General features: G+C 30.0%; 1 pseudogene; it reads right to left on the bottom strand.

The window, feature by feature from the left end:
* Nucleotides 1–14,650: 14,650 nt before the first annotated feature.
* LOC134363650 (proteasome subunit alpha type-1-like) overlaps nt 14,651–18,480 on the bottom strand; it is a 34,376-nt pseudogene continuing 30,546 nt past the window's right edge.

Genomic DNA, 18,480 nt, shown 5'->3' with positions numbered 1-18,480 from the left:
CCACGGGGCGGCCCCTTACATCTTCTGTTTCTAAGAGCTGCATTCTGGCTTGTGATCTACCTTCTAGTTTGTTAGTTCTCCCTTTAATTTGCTTTTAAATATGTTCAGTGAGTTTACAATCTGTTGTTTTATTTTTTATTTCTAGAAATTCAGTTTGTTTTTCTTTCTTTTTTTCTTTTTTTTTGGCTGGCCAGTATAAGGATCTGAACCATTGACCTTGGTGTTGTAACACTGAGCTCTAACCAAGTGAGCTAACCAGCCAGCTCAATTTGTTTTTCTTTGTTTTGCTTATTTGTTTTAAATTTATTAGCGGGATTATCCCTAACAACAACAACAACAAAATGGGTGCTTGACATTTCTGGGAAATACTACTATTTTTTACAATGATTCATTGCATTTATGTTATCTGAGAGAAAGAATTTGACAAGGCTTCTTTATTCTTACCTTAGCACGTTTCTGTCCCTTAAATCCACTCCTTACTCTGAAGCAGTGTCTATATTGTTGGCAGAGGCACAACCCCCAAATCTTCATAGCTTTCAGATGCAGTTGACTTTTGAGGACAAAAGCATGAGATATGGAAATGTTTTTCCTGGTGTCTGAACAGCATTAGTTGTAAGAGTGGAGAAAACATGATCCTGAGTGACAGTGGTATTCTTTAGGAAATTCATTTTTATATCTGTGTGTTTTTGATATTACGGGTCTTCTAAAGTGTGTGGGCAAAAACAGGGGCCTCACCTTGTCTGGATCTTAGAGTGATGCTACTGTCTGCTAGGTGTCCTGTTGTAGTTTACTATTTCTTCACCTGTTTCAAGCTTAACCTTTTTTTTTTTTTTTTTGTCGTTTTTTCGTGACCGGCACTCAGCCAGTGAGTGCACCGGTCATTCCTATATAGGATCCGAACCCGCGGCGGGAGCGTCGCCACGCTCCCAGCGCAGCACTCTACCGAGTGCGCCACGGGCTCGGCCCAACCTTTTTTTTTTTTAACATTGAAAAAAAGAAATTTTTTTTCCTAGCTTATTTTTCATTTCTTTAAACACAGTGAGGGAGAGAGGTGGAAAAATGACCGCAATAACCATACTGTTGGGTATTAATATTGAGGTTGAGCTGGGCTTGGCCATGTGACTCACTTTGACTAATGAGAAAATAGGAAACCTGACATGAGAAGAGCCATGAAAAGTGCTTGTGCATTAGGGCTTGTCTTCTTGTGCTGTTGGGAGCCTTTGCCCACTATGTGAGCAAACCTGAGATGGCCTCCTTGAAGATGACAGGCCATGTGGAGGGAAACCTCACAATTTCCAACCATCTCAGCCACCCCAGCAGTCCCATTTGAGGCCCCAGATATATAGGTGAGGCTATTCCTAAACCATCTAGTCTCAGCTGCATCTGCCCAGTTCAGAAAATCCTCCCACCTAGTCCACAGAATCATGAACAGTAATAAATTGTTGTGTTAGCTTTTGAGTTTTGGGTGGTTTATTACTTAGAAAAAGTTGGCTGATACATATAATAAGCATAGTTTTAAAAAAATGCCAATAAATTCAATATTTGTAGTTTGTGTAAGTCTACTTCTTTTGTCTTTTTTTTTTTTTTTTTCTGGCTGATTCTTACTTATGGTGCCTTGTTTCTCCTATTGTTTTTGATGGTGTACTGTTCACTTACTTTTCTATGTCAAATGTGGACTGTAAATTGATAGTTCTCTCAAGTGAAATTAACAGACTTAATGCAACTCCTCAATTAAAAAGTTTTGATATAAAGATTCTAACATTCAGCTTAAAAAATAAACAGAAATAATAAAGAAGTATTCTAGAATAAATTATAAATAATAAAGATGAAATATTCTAGAAAAAGGTCCCTGAAAAGATACTAGTCTTGCTGAATATTGAAGTGTCACAATTATAACAACTTGGACTAGTGCCAAAAGGGAAATAAATATTAGTTGAACACAAGGCCCAGGAGTAGACTCGATTGTATGTAAGAAACAAGTGGAAAACAAATAATAAGAAAGGGAAAGATTATTTTATAAGTGGAATTTGCTATAGATTGATTTAGAAAGAAAAATTTGAATCATGTCATAGCTTTTATCACTTTCTTTGAATGTAACAGAAACAAGGGAATGGAAGCTCCAAGGATGGTCTACACTGGAAGAGTCAGCTCAGTAAATCTGCCCAGAACCATTAATTGTTGGTTTCGGGGTGTGAGGTAGAGGGAACATTTCTAGCTATCTAATCTACAGATAGACGGGAGTGTGTGTGTGTGTATGTGCGTAACAGCATTATCTAAAATAGTGAAATTATCAGGACTACTTAAATGAAGATCAACATGAAAATGGTCAAATTAATTCTGGTGCATTTACATAATCTTGTGCCACACTATTAAACATTGTGCCAGCTATTAGAAAGAATGTATAAGATTAACATGCACTGATTTAGAAAGATGTTTCAGATGTTTCATAAAAACCATGATTCAATTTTTGTGAAAAAATAAATTAAATAGAATGCGTGTGTATGTAGCTTAAGTGTTGTCTGCTTAGGTGCCCTCAAGTTCTGTGGGGCTCTGGGGTCATCCTTCCCTTAAGTATTAAATGACTATAACCTGTCAGCAGCATTCCTCAAGAGTATCTTCAAGAAACTGTAGAGGGCCCCTGCTCCAATTTCTTGCTCTCATTACAACTTTGCTCTCTGCTTTGCATCTTACCACCTTAAGCGTTCTCACTATTTCATTTCTATACTATTCAAATATTACATCAAAAGAAATGTAACGCATCGCCTTTTCCTTGTATGTCCCTTTATCATCAACATGGACCTTTTACGTACCTCATTTTATCAACAGTTGGGAGTGCAAAAAAGGAGCTACACATCAACACAGATCAGCAAACAAAAAATTTAGAATGGCTATCTTTGTTCTTAAGAATTCCAGCACCTGGTAATTTCTCACTGGCTGAGTTTATCTAGGCCTTCCTCCGTATTTTTTAAAATCTCCCCATGGATGTGAATGGTGACGTCGGTCTCTTTCTCCCTATAGGGAGAATTATCTACCAGTAGGTTTTTTGTCAAAAATAGCACATTTCCCCCAGCTGATAAAAATGAGTACATGCATATTTATGTGTGCATGACAGTATACGTATTTGTATACCCACAACTTTAAACACAAAATTTCTGAAGGATGACCTACCTACTGATATGATTGAGATTTTCCTCAAAAGACAGGCTTAGATTTACTACAACACATGAACAGATAGGCACCAAGTCCTAAGTCATGGGTCTGTGGTTTTCAAACTGTGTTCCAAAGAACCCTCTGGGTTGGTGAAGTCCTGATAGGGAACTGGGGTGTGGAGGTGAGAGGTGAGGATAAAAAGGAGAAAAGGAAACAAGTTAATGGGCAGGATTCAGGTGCTCATGCCCCTTACCCAACCAGACCATGTCTTGTTCTTTTTTACATATTTGAATACCAGTAAAATTTTGTTTGAATAGTGAGTTTTGAGGCTAGAAAAAAGTTTAGAAAGAGGGCTGGCCAGTTAGCTCACTTGGTTAGAGTGAGGTGCCAAGGTCAAGGGTTCAGATCCCTGTACTGGCCAGCCACCCAAAAAAAAAAAAAAGTATGTAGCGTTGGCCCCTGTCTGTAGCAGTATTTGTAGAGGTTAAAAATGAAAAACAAGCCAAACATACAGTAGAGAAATTAAGTATTTAGGATTAGATTCAACTGCAAATAAAGGAAACCCCCAAATATCAGTAACTTAAGGAAAATACAAGTTTATTTCACATTCAAGAACTTGAATGGTCATCAGTCCTGGAGTTTATGAAATTCTGTGGGTCAGAGATCCAAGTTCTGTTCCTCCTGTGGCTGCACCATGGGCTACTTTCATTCCCAGCGTTACCACTCAGTACACAAGATGGTTGTTGGAGCTCCAGCTTTTATGTTTGCATTCCAGCTAACAGAAAGGAAAAGCAGAGCAGAAAATGGAGCATTCTACTTCTATTTTTCCCATTGTTCAGAACTTATATCATGAACACATCTGGCTGCAAGGGAGCCTGGGAAATGTAGTTTTGATTCTGGGCATTCCTGTAGCCAAGTTTTGATTCTGGGCATTCCTGTAGCCAGCTAAAAATTTGGCGTTGTATTATTATTGTAGAAGAAGTGTAGACTGAATATTAGAGTCTCTATCACAGCAAAGACCATCAGTTTATTTATTTTGATGGCTCCTAATGGCTTTTCTAGCCTCAGTGGTCTTTGATTCATTGTAATTCAATGTTAGCTTTTTTTTTAAAAATTTGACCACTGTCAACTGCAGATGAAAACTGTATCTTTCACTTTCTTTTTTTTAAAACCCTCAGGATTCTAACGAATAGGGTCTGAGCAATGTATATGGAGTTCTTTGTCCTCCTGCTGTCATCATTAGGATGTTTGAATTACTCTATAGCTATCTGTCATTTTGGAAGTAACACTGACATATCCACAACAGTCCAGTACTGACAAGCAAAACCGAAAGTCCTGAGTGGGATTAAGTGGGGCCCTTTATTTTTAACTATATACAAATTTGCATTGGGCCAGTATTCATTAAATGAGTAAAATCCTTGCATACTCAGTGACTACAAGATGCATTTATAAATGGGTTAATCTCTGGGTTAGAGGGACGATTTTCTGGACATCTTTTGCCAAAAAACTTCAAGCTCAAATATATGATGAGTTGGGGCTTTTATTCTTTTTAAGTTGACTCATATAATTCTTAACTCTAACCAGGGATATTTGGTAGTGAAGGGTTGTTTAAAGTGAACAAGAATTTTTGGCTAATTTGTGATTTAATCAAGCTAGGATGTTTTCCTTCATTAAAAATCCCTGAAACCAGTGAAATATTTTAGTATATCATTTATTGTTTATGAAATTTCCTTTGATTAAATGCATAAATCTCTCTTCACATTCAGGGCACTCTGTGTTTCCAAATCACTCTATTCCTGCCACTGTCATGTTACCAGTAATGCAGGTTTTTAGTGATTTTCCATTGTTTTTCTTCTTGCTTTTGTTTTACCTTGCCTTCTGAAATCTTCCTGCCAGAAATCAGGTCAGCTCCCAGATTAGAGGTGTGGGAGTTGGGAAGAGAAAATGTAATCAACTATAAACCAATGCTGAGGCAGCTTCACTTTGACAACAGATAAATTTCATCTCAGAAGTATCATGTGTTCCTTAAAATGGTTACTGCTACTTCCGGTCAAGATGGCAGACTATACGGTCCCCAGCGTCACTCTCTCTCACAAAGCAACCAATTTACAACTATAAAAAAGCAACAACAGCCAAGCTGGGGCTTCTAGAGCTCAGGGGAAGAGGAGGAGAGAGCTACAGAGTACATGAAGGTGGGAGAAGCCATGAGGAGAGAAAGAAAAAAACTGCTCTGACCATTTTGAGCCCTGGCCACATACAGTCTGGAGCTGCTGAGTGCTTGGAGCAGAAGCTGGCAAAAGCTGCAGCTGTGCCCTTCAGATGAAGTTGCTTGGAGGTGGCAGGGGAGAAGAGGGCCTTGGTGGCCCCCAGGCCAGCAAGACTACTAATAGGGTTCCCATGGACCCACATAGGAGCAAGGAGCCACAGCAACTGAAAAATGGAGCCACTCAGAGGCTGGTGAGTCATCACAAGGGACTGGTGCATAGTCCATCCCATGGTTAGTGTTTGCAGCACAGGTGGTGGGAGAGATGGGCCCACCAGGAGAGCACTGGGGCACAGCAAGGACAGCTGATCTGCCCCCCAATCAGCACAGGACCACTCAGAGGAGACTGGTCAGGAATGCAGAATTGCATGGGGTGCAGTTTGATGAAAAGATTCAGGCCCAGACCAGAGTTTCTATACAACCCAAGTGCACCCAGATCTCTCGAGAGCCAGAAGTACCTAGAAAGTCAACCATTAAAACCTGAGCTGCACAAAAAGCCTTCCCTAGGGAAACAGCAGCAAAGCAGCAATTTAGCTCAACCACACAGCTCAAGTGTTGGTCCCCACAGGAAGTTCCCCTATTTTATTTTATTTTATTTTATTTTATTTTATTTTATTTTATTTTATTTTATTTTATTTTATTTTATTTTATTTTATTTTATTTTATTTTATTTTATTTTATTTTATTTTATTTTATTTTATTTTATTTTATTTTATTTTATTTTATTTTATTTTATTTTATTTTATTTTATTTTATTTTATTTTATTTTATTTTATTTTATTTTATTTTATTTTATTTTATTTTATTTTATTTTATTTTATTTTATTTTATTTTATTTTATTTTATTTTATTTTATTTTATTTTATTTTATTTTATTTTATTTTATTTTATTTTATTTTATTTTATTTTATTTTATTTTATTTTATTTTATTTTATTTTATTTTATTTTATTTTATTTTATTTTATTTTATTTTATTTTATTTTATTTTATTTTATTTTATTTTATTTTATTTTATTTTATTTTATTTTATTTTATTTTATTTTATTTTATTTTATTTTATTTTATTTTATTTTATTTTATTTTATTTTATTTTATTTTATTTTATTTTATTTTATTTTATTTTATTTTATTTTATTTTATTTTATTTTATTTTATTTTATTTTATTTTATTTTATTTTATTTTATTTTATTTTATTTTATTTTATTTTATTTTATTTTATTTTATTTTATTTTATTTTATTTTATTTTATTTTATTTTATTTTATTTTATTTTATTTTATTTTATTTTATTTTATTTTATTTTATTTTATTTTATTTTATTTTATTTTATTTTATTTTATTTTATTTTATTTTATTTTATTTTATTTTATTTTATTTTATTTTATTTTATTTTATTTTATTTTATTTTATTTTATTTTATTTTATTTTATTTTATTTTATTTTATTTTATTTTATTTTATTTTATTTTATTTTATTTTATTTTATTTTATTTTATTTTATTTTATTTTATTTTATTTTATTTTATTTTATTTTATTTTATTTTATTTTATTTTATTTTATTTTATTTTATTTTATTTTATTTTATTTTATTTTATTTTATTTTATTTTATTTTATTTTATTTTATTTTATTTTATTTTATTTTATTTTATTTTATTTTATTTTATTTTATTTTATTTTATTTTATTTTATTTTATTTTATTTTATTTTATTTTATTTTATTTTATTTTATTTTATTTTATTTTATTTTATTTTATTTTATTTTATTTTATTTTATTTTATTTTATTTTATTTTATTTTATTTTATTTTATTTTATTTTATTTTATTTTATTTTATTTTATTTTATTTTATTTTATTTTATTTTATTTTATTTTATTTTATTTTATTTTATTTTATTTTATTTTATTTTATTTTATTTTATTTTATTTTATTTTATTTTATTTTATTTTATTTTATTTTATTTTATTTTATTTTATTTTATTTTATTTTATTTTATTTTATTTTATTTTATTTTATTTTATTTTATTTTATTTTATTTTATTTTATTTTATTTTATTTTATTTTATTTTATTTTATTTTATTTTATTTTATTTTATTTTATTTTATTTTATTTTATTTTATTTTATTTTATTTTATTTTATTTTATTTTATTTTATTTTATTTTATTTTATTTTATTTTATTTTATTTTATTTTATTTTATTTTATTTTATTTTATTTTATTTTATTTTATTTTATTTTATTTTATTTTATTTTATTTTATTTTATTTTATTTTATTTTATTTTATTTTATTTTATTTTATTTTATTTTATTTTATTTTATTTTATTTTATTTTATTTTATTTTATTTTATTTTATTTTATTTTATTTTATTTTATTTTATTTTATTTTATTTTATTTTATTTTATTTTATTTTATTTTATTTTATTTTATTTTATTTTATTTTATTTTATTTTATTTTATTTTATTTTATTTTATTTTATTTTATTTTATTTTATTTTATTTTATTTTATTTTATTTTATTTTATTTTATTTTATTTTATTTTATTTTATTTTATTTTATTTTATTTTATTTTATTTTATTTTATTTTATTTTATTTTATTTTATTTTATTTTATTTTATTTTATTTTATTTTATTTTATTTTATTTTATTTTATTTTATTTTATTTTATTTTATTTTATTTTATTTTATTTTATTTTATTTTATTTTATTTTATTTTATTTTATTTTATTTTATTTTATTTTATTTTATTTTATTTTATTTTATTTTATTTTATTTTATTTTATTTTATTTTATTTTATTTTATTTTATTTTATTTTATTTTATTTTATTTTATTTTATTTTATTTTATTTTATTTTATTTTATTTTATTTTATTTTATTTTATTTTATTTTATTTTATTTTATTTTATTTTATTTTATTTTATTTTATTTTATTTTATTTTATTTTATTTTATTTTATTTTATTTTATTTTATTTTATTTTATTTTATTTTATTTTATTTTATTTTATTTTATTTTATTTTATTTTATTTTATTTTATTTTATTTTATTTTATTTTATTTTATTTTATTTTATTTTATTTTATTTTATTTTATTTTATTTTATTTTATTTTATTTTATTTTATTTTATTTTATTTTATTTTATTTTATTTTATTTTATTTTATTTTATTTTATTTTATTTTATTTTATTTTATTTTATTTTATTTTATTTTATTTTATTTTATTTTATTTTATTTTATTTTATTTTATTTTATTTTATTTTATTTTATTTTATTTTATTTTATTTTATTTTATTTTATTTTATTTTATTTTATTTTATTTTATTTTATTTTATTTTATTTTATTTTATTTTATTTTATTTTATTTTATTTTATTTTATTTTATTTTATTTTATTTTATTTTATTTTATTTTATTTTATTTTATTTTATTTTATTTTATTTTATTTTATTTTATTTTATTTTATTTTATTTTATTTTATTTTATTTTATTTTATTTTATTTTATTTTATTTTATTTTATTTTATTTTATTTTATTTTATTTTATTTTATTTTATTTTATTTTATTTTATTTTATTTTATTTTATTTTATTTTATTTTATTTTATTTTATTTTATTTTATTTTATTTTATTTTAATTTATTTTATTTTATTTTATTTTATTTTATTTTATTTTATTTTATTTTATTTTATTTTATTTTATTTTATTTTATTTTATTTTATTTTATTTTATTTTATTTTATTTTATTTTATTTTATTTTATTTTATTTTATTTTATTTTATTTTATTTTATTTTATTTTATTTTATTTTATTTTATTTTATTTTATTTTATTTTATTTTATTTTATTTTATTTTATTTTATTTTATTTTATTTTATTTTATTTTATTTTATTTTATTTTATTTTATTTTATTTTATTTTATTTTATTTTATTTTATTTTATTTTATTTTATTTTATTTTATTTTATTTTATTTTATTTTATTTTATTTTATTTTATTTTATTTTATTTTATTTTATTTTATTTTATTTTATTTTATTTTATTTTATTTTATTTTATTTTATTTTATTTTATTTTATTTTATTTTATTTTATTTTATTTTATTTTATTTTATTTTATTTTATTTTATTTTATTTTATTTTATTTTATTTTATTTTATTTTATTTTATTTTATTTTATTTTATTTTATTTTATTTTATTTTATTTTATTTTATTTTATTTTATTTTATTTTATTTTATTTTATTTTATTTTATTTTATTTTATTTTATTTTATTTTATTTTATTTTATTTTATTTTATTTATTTTATTTTATTTTATTTTATTTTATTTTATTTTATTTTATTTTATTTTATTTTATTTTATTTTATTTTATTTTATTTTATTTTATTTTATTTTATTTTATTTTATTTTATTTTATTTTATTTTATTTTATTTTATTTTATTTTATTTTATTTTATTTTATTTTATTTTATTTTATTTTATTTTATTTTGTCTTTTTCGTGACAGGCACTCAGCCAGTGAGTGCACCGGCCATTCTTATATAGGATCCGAACCCGCGGCGGGAGTGTCGCCCGCTCCCAGCGCCGCACTCTCCCGAGTGCGCCATGGCTCGGCCCAAGTTCCCCCATTTTAGAAGTAAACAAAGGACAGCAAATTAGTTCCAGTGCAGAGTTTAAGTGGTGGGAGCAGCAAATAATCCAACACAGAAATGAAAGAAAAAAAAAAGTACCTGCCACCAGAGACAAAGTTTGATATTAACTAGTAAAGGTCCCATTTCACCAGAGAATACCAGTAACACCTAGAAGGACCAGAAGTCCCCTGAGTTACCATGGCAGAAACCGGGGAGGGCTGGGGGCCTCAGCAATGCCCCATGACACCCCCAACCAATCGTGAGGGTGGGGGACGTGGGCCTCAGCCACACCCCCCGACATGTGCAACCAGCGCAGCGACGACCACCAAGCTGCAGCAAGAAGGACCCTGGGTTCCTGCGCTGGGGTGGTGGGGGGGAAGGACTTTTGCAACACCCCCTGACATCTGCACCCAGCCCAGCAATGATCAATCAACCACTGGAAGCCCCCGGTCTCCCCTGTGGGAATGTGGGGGGTGCCACAGGCCTCAATCCCACCCCTCCTCCTCCTCCTCCTCCTTCCATCCCATTTCCATCCCCTTTTCCCTCTCCCCCTCCCTCCCAACTGCTCCACAACAACATCCTAGTATGTAAAAAATAATATTTATAAAATTTCATTTTCTTTAAAAAAAAATAAGTAAAATGGCTACTGCTTTTTGGGGAAAAAAAAAAAAATTAGGATGTTAAAAAAACCCCAAACTAAAACATGCTGAGTCTAGACCTGTGATTTTCAACATTAGTGATGATATGAAAAATACAACTTATTTATTAAACATAGCTCTTTAGAAATGTTATTTTCTTTTTTAAGAAACAGACATAAAAGTAATATGAAATCATACCAAATGTTTCCATATGAAAAATCTTTTTATTATGCTTCAGCACAAAGTGTCTTTGTTAACTAAAACAATACTATATAATATTCAATTCCAACCTTTAGCCCTTTAGGACCTGAATATTTGTTCATTTCCTTTTCTCTCAATGTCAACCTCACTTTACAGGGTCTCTGTGAGCCTGTAGATTCTCTCTATTGGAAAACTGTTATAATATATATGTATCAATCTGCAGTGTGTACTACATGGTCCCCTGTGCACGGCAAAACCTGCACAGCCTTCTGCTGTGGTCCTACATGGAGATGCCATTGCTGGGGCGTGTTTGTGTAGTTTCCACAGGTATGAGCTGAAGAGCACCTGCTCTCCAGGGTGCATACCTAAGGGAGTCTGTGATAGGGTATCTTAGTCTTGTAATGACCGGCATCACAAACAAAGGGAATCTTCTGTTTCTTTTCTTCCTCTCTTGTTTTCTTGCTACTTCTTTTTTCTCTCTTTCCCTTGCGTCAACATTTTTGCTTTTCTTAAGAATTCAAGAGTTATTTATTATGGGAGTTTTCTAATATACAAAAGTTGAAAGAGTACAGTAGGGACTCATAGATCCACCAACTATCTTTGACAATTGTTAGAATTTTGTCATTTTGCTTTATATTTCTCTACCTTGATTAAAAAAATTAATTGTTGTAAAATATACATAACATAAAATTTATAATTTTGACAATTTTTAAGTGTACAGTTTAGGATTATTAAGTATATTCACATTGCTGTGCAACCATCACCAATCCATCTACCAATCTTTTTCATGTTCCCAAACTGAAATTCTGTACACATTTTTTTTTTTTTTTTGTCTTTTTGTGACCGGCAGTGTACCGCGCTCAGCCAGTGAGCGCACCGGCCATCCCTATATAGGATCCGAACCCACGGCGGGAGCAGTGCTGCGCTCCCAGCGCCGCACTCTCCCGAGTGTGCCACGGGGTCGGCCCAATTCTGTACACATTAAACATTAACTCCCCAACCCCCTACCCCAGCCCCTGGCAACCACTAGTCAGCCACTATTCTCCTTTTTTTTCTATGAGTTTGACTACTCCAGGTAACTCATATAAATGAAATCATGCAATATTGTATTGTCCTTTTGCGTCTGGCTTATTTTATTTAGCATAGTGTCTTCAAAGTTCATCCATATTGTAGTATGTGCCAGAATTTCCTTCCTTTTTTAAGGCTGAATAATGTTCTATAGTATGCATATACACGTTTTGTTTGTATGTTTATCTGTCAGTGGAAATTTGGGTTGTTTCTACCTTTTGGCTATCATGAATAATGTTGCTATGAACATTGGTGTACAAATAACAATTTTGATTTTTTTGGCTGAAACTTTTGAAAGTATGTTGCTGACATGTGGCACTTCCTCGTTAAATTCTTCATTAAGCCTCTGTTGATGATAAGGGAATTCTCCTGCATCACTACAGCACCATAGTCACATCTACGAAAATTAACAGGGATGCTCTCATGCCATCTAATGCTTAGCACATATTTAAATTCTCTCCATTGTTCTAAAAATGTGTGTTAAAGCTGTTTTATTTTTAATCAGAATCCAGTCAAAATCCTTGCATGTCAGTTGGTGGTTATGTTTCATTATTTTTTAAATAATTTTTTGGAGCATTTCAAACATACTCCCTAAATGCTTGTATATTTTAAAGCATACCCTAAAGGAAGTATTATATACTCAAAAGAACCCCAAAGTAGACAGATTAGGGTAGAAGGCTCCTGTGTTCCCACCCCTTAGCTCCACCAACCATCAGCCCCTGGCCAGCCACGTCCAGCCACACCCCCGGTTACTTTCCCCCTCCCATATAATTTTGAAGCAATTTCCAAGCATCATATTATTTTCATCTGTAGCTATTCTGGTATATATTTTTAAAAGATAAGGATTTAAAAATATATATATATTAAGGGCTGACAGGTTAGTTCAGTTGGTTAAAATGAGGTGCTGATAACATCAAGGTTTAGGGTTCAATTCCTGTACTGGCCAGCCGCCAAAAAACAATAACAACAAAAAAACATGTAATAACCATACCATATCACACCTGAGCATTTAACAATAATTCTTTATTATCATTAAATATCTATCAGTGTTTGAATTTCCATCAGTCTCATATATGTTAAAAAACTTTTTTTTTTTTTTTTATTACAGTTAGTTTAATCGAGTCAGGATCCAAATAAATGCCATGCATTTCTCTGGGCTCATACATTAAAAAAATTTTTAGGGCCCCATCCTTCTCCTTTTTCGTGCAATTTGTTGAAAACTCTTGATGGTTCAACTGGTGGAGTTCTCTGTAGTCTGGATGTTGCTGGTTGCATTGCTGACGTGGAATTTAACATGTTCTTCAGTTTTTTGTCTTTGCTTTAAATGGTGTTCAGATCTTGAGGCCTGCTCAGATTCAGATTGGATTTGTCCTGGCAAGAACATTCTTGGATGATGTTGGTTTCTTCCATTAGAAGCCACAGCCTAACTGCTTGTCAGTTTGTGATGTTAGCAGACATGGATGCTTGATGGCCAGAACTATTAGTTCATTAGGGGTTCCAAAATTGTGAGATTCTAATTTATTGTGTAAAATTTATTAGCTGCAGTATTTCCATAAAGAGAATTTTCCCCTTATCTACTGTCTGGTTGCCTAGTGCTGCAGTTCACATAGAAAAGACTTGAGAAATGTTTGAGTATTTTATCAGTTTTTAATAAGTTGGTTCCCTGGCATCCTTAAACAGGGACTTTTAAAAAAAAGTATCATTGTGAACTGAGAGATTTGATGTATTTCAATCCATTGCAGTTATTTTTCCTATTGATTTTTAAATTGCCCTTTTTTGGCCAGTAGAAGCCTTTTTGGACTGGCTCCTGTGTCTTTTTGACATTACCCTGGTAATATCTAATAGCTTCCTTGCTATATGGTACAAGATGTTCCAAGCTCATTTCATGTATTTCTTGCCCCAGACTTGGAATCAATAATTTTTCTATGAATCCTTGGTTACTTACTGTGGATTAACATGTGACTGTAAGAATGAATACAGAGAGATTTTGTATACTCTTTATACAGTTCCCCCCAGTGGTAACATCTTATACAACTGTAGTAAAACATCACAGCCAGGATATTGACATTGATACAATCAAGATAAAGAAGAGGTCCATCCCAGGTTGATTCCTTATGTTTCTCTTTTATAGCCACATCTACCCTCACCCCCATCCATGATGCATGACAACCACTAATCTATTCTTCATTTCCATAATTTTGTCATTTGGCAATGTTATATAAATGGAATCATGTAGTATGTAAGCTTTAGGATTGGATTATTTTCAATCAGTATAATTTCCTGGAAATTCATCCAAGTTGTTGCATTTGTCAATAGTTAGTTCTTTTATTATTGCTGAGAATATTCCGTGGTATGGATGTACCACACTTTGTTTAACCATTCACTTGTTGAAGGACAGCTGGTTATTTCCACTTTTTTTTTTCCACAGCAGGTGAAACAACTTTATTTTACAATTGTCTTTAAAACTGCAAAGTCGCTATTTTCTTCACATAAAAACATTAGTACAGATACTTATACTTTCTAGAAAATGATTTATATAGATCCCCTCAAAGAAAAATGTACCCCATTATATGGTTTCAGTGAGGTTGCTTGGAAAAACAGCTGATTCCTGAAACATACCATTCCACCATTCTGAATCTTTTGGTTCGAAGTAAAGATTATTGTTCCTGCATTCTTACATATTTGATAAACTTGTTTATCACTTAATGCTCCATTGGTTCATCGGCCTTTTCTTCAGGTTCATTAGCAGGTTGAGCAGGCTGTGTTTTTCTCTGTGGTCTTTTTTCAAGACCTTTCAGTAATGGAGACACACCATCATCATCGTAGATTGTGAACTCCACATCTTTACCAACAATTCCAATGGAAACATTCTTTGTAGTTAGATCTTGACCTGCAGGAAGTGTCTCCCTTAAGGCACATAGACGATGTTTAACCAGTTCATTCAAATTACATTCCATAAACTCAGACATTTGTCTCTCCAAGTAAGTATGAACTGACAGAATGGGCTCCAATGGACATAGCTCTGTAGTCAAAATAGTTAGCAGATGGATAGGTTTGGAAAATGTGAGGGCCCATATCATCACAACCAGCAATAAGCAGCCTGACACCATACAGTCTCCGACCATATTGCTGTTTTGGTATCTGGGTCTTGCTTCAAATTGGAGATACAAGATGAGACACTAGAAGTGGTCTGTGAAATACAAATCTGGAATCCAAACACTCCTGGCGCATAAAATTACATAGCAGTCTAGCATCAGCAGTAAGCCCTGCAATTGAGATACCAATACGGTTGTCAACATGGAGAATTTTTTTCTGATGAGCTGCAAGCTCTGACTGTGCCCTCTTCAATGCAATCAACTCTGCGTGGATTTTTGATTTCAGACCAATTGTGGCTGAACTTTGTTTAACAGCTTCCATTGCATAATCAATTTGATGAATCCTGCCCTAAGGGCTCCAAACAGTGACATCATTGTCATACTGGTTGCGAAACAGGACTCCAGTGCAGCTTGGCTGTGGCCTCCTGCCAAGGAGCAAATCAAGGAGCACTGCTGAAACTACCACTCAGCCTCTTTCCATTTTTTGACTATTATGAATAAAGATGCTATGAACATTTGTGTACAGATTTTTGAGTAAACATAATTTTTCATTTCTCTGTCATAAATGTCCAAGAGCTCATTTGCTAGATCAAATGGTAGTTGCTTGTGTAGCTTAATTAGAAAGTAATTGCACCATGTTATAGTTCCATCAGCAGTATGAGAGTCTCAGTTTTAGACTTTCCAATAGATATGTAGTGGTATCCTATCATGGTTTTAATTGAACTTTCCTAATGGCTAATGATGTTGAACATCATTTTATGTGCTTTTTTATCACCCACACATCCTCTTTGGTAAAGTATGTACCCAAACCTATTGCCAATTTTATTATTGGGTTGTTTGTTTCTTGTTATTAAGTTTTGAGAGTTCATTACTTCTAGATACAAGTCCTTTACTAAATATATGCTTTGAAAATATTTCCCCCCAGTTTTTGTCTTGTCTCTTTATTCTTTTCAAAAAGTCTTTCATAGAGAAAATGTTTTTTAAAGAATTTATTTATTTATAATATTCAAAGTCAAGTTACATTTTATATTTTTTCTTGATGCCTATTAGTACATAAGGTAGAGAAACATTTGTTACAGCAATTAAAAATGACAGTTAATACTGCATTTTATTTCTTTAGAAGACCTTACCAAAGTAAAGTTCATTAATAATTTTGCTTGGCTCATTAACTACATTTCCAGAATACGACCTGGCTGAATCATCCATCTACCTCAAACACACACACATGCGCACACGCACGTGCATGCATGCGGTCTTCAAAAAATTTGTGGAAAATATGTATGATAAAAAGACTATGCATGAATTTCAAAATATTTTTGCACCAAAATAAACTCATACTAACTTGTCATAACATGTCTGAACAGGATCTAGCTTGAGGTACTAACGAGGATAAGACATCAGTTTGAAAAGAGCCCCTTTGAGAACAACATGAATTCTGCTAAAATTGAAGCAAAAATAAACATCAAATTTATGGTTGAAGCTTGAGTGGAAGAATGGTGAAACCATTGATGCCTTACAAAAAGTTTGTGGGCACAGAGCCCCAAAGAGAAGATGTTTTTAAAATTGAAGTCCGATTTCACAGTTTGTTGTTTTATGAATTGTGATTTTGGTGTTATATCTAAGAAATGTTTACTTAACACAAGACCCTGAAGGTATGGATCCTAGATGTTTTATAGTTTTAGATTTTACATTTAGGTTTTTAATTAATTTTAAGTTAATTTTTGTTTATGCTACAAGTATGGACAAAGTTCATTTTGATGCACATGAATATCTAATTTTTCTGTCTCCATTTGTTGAAAAGACTATTCTGTCTCCACTGTGTTATTTTTGCATCTTTGTTGAAAAGCAATTGTTTATGTAAGTGTAGGTCTATTTCTGGAAGCTCTATTCTTTTCCATTCGTCTATTTGTCTGTTATGACAATACTACGCTGTCTTGATTAGTCTTGAAATCAGGTAATGTACTATAGTATATAGTATATGTTCTTATTTTCCAAAATTGTTTTGGCTATTCTACATCCTTTCCATTTCTATTTGAGTTTTAGAATCAGTATGTCAATTTCTCCATAATAGCCTGCTAGGATTTTGATTGGGATTATATTTAATCTAAAGATCATTTTGGGAAGAATTGACATCTTAACAATATTGAGTATTTGGATCCATAAATGAGGTATATCTCTCCATTTTTTAGATCTTCTTTAATTTCTCTCTGCAGTGTTTTGTAATTTTCAGTGTACAGGTAAACCTTTTGTCAGATTTATCCCCAAATATTTAATTTTTTTGATGCTATTGTAAATGGTATTGTTTTTAAATTTCGATTTCCAATTATTCATTGCTTGTATAAATATAGTTGACTTTTGTAAACTTATCTTGTATTTGGCAACCTTGCAAAATTCACTTATTAGTTCTAGTAGCTTTTTTTTTGTAGATTCATCAGATTTCTCTACATAGATGATCATTTTTCCTGCACGTAAGACCATTGTATTTCTTACTTTCCAGTCTGGAAACTTTTACATTTATTTTTCTTGACCTATTTTGCAGGCTAGAATTTCCAGGACAATGCTGAATAAAAATCATAAGATCAGACATCCTTGCCTTGTTCCTGATCTTAGGGGAAATCATTCAGCCTTCCACTATTAAGGATAAAGTTAACGGTAGGTGTTTTTGTAGACACAGTTGCCTGTGCTGCTGGAGCCTCGCATTGGGGAAGCTGCATATGCATATGTTGCAGGGTCCTGCTCAGCAAGCACATCTACCTGAGCCAGAAAGCAAAACTTCTTCTTGCAATGTCTCTCCTATGCTCTCTGCTGACAAAGCTTAACACTTTGTCAGCTGACAAATGAAAACTATTTAAAGGGCCTATCTCCGTTTTTGTTGACTAGGCAATGAAGGATGAATTTGGAGCCAAGAGGCAATAATTCATAATTGGCATACTGTCTTTCAGGGATTACTGTCCCTCATTACCTGATGTCCAGTACCTTTTCTTTTTTTACAATTTTTTTCTCTTTATTATTTATTTATTTATTAAATTAGATTAATTAATTAATTAATTTTTAGTTTTATTAAATCAAATTGATTATACATATTTTGGGGGTTCAACGTTGACATATGTTGATCAAATCAATATTACTAGCACATATATTGTTACAAATCATACTTATTCTTTATGCACTTTGTCCAGTCTCACCCTATCCTCCTCTCCCTCCACCTCTCCCCTCTAATTACCCTAGATTTTTCTCCTTCTAAAAGAAAAATGGTTACTCTGTTGATTTGTTGCCTAGATGATCTGTCCAGTGCTGAGAGGTGTGATCAGGTCCCCCAATATGATCGTAGAGCAGATGCATCTTCTATCAGTTTGGAATGGGCTTTGTGGAGAGAGTCATCCTCTACTTTTCTTTGGTCTCTGCTGGTGACTCTCCTTGTGTCAATGCACTCGAGT

The sequence above is a fragment of the Cynocephalus volans genome, chromosome 15 (genome assembly GCF_027409185.1).
Source record: "Cynocephalus volans isolate mCynVol1 chromosome 15, mCynVol1.pri, whole genome shotgun sequence".
Classification (NCBI taxonomy): Eukaryota; Metazoa; Chordata; class Mammalia; order Dermoptera; family Cynocephalidae; genus Cynocephalus; species Cynocephalus volans.
The sequence above is the reverse complement of the archived record's forward strand: the minus strand, read 5'-3'. Positions and strand labels throughout refer to the sequence as shown.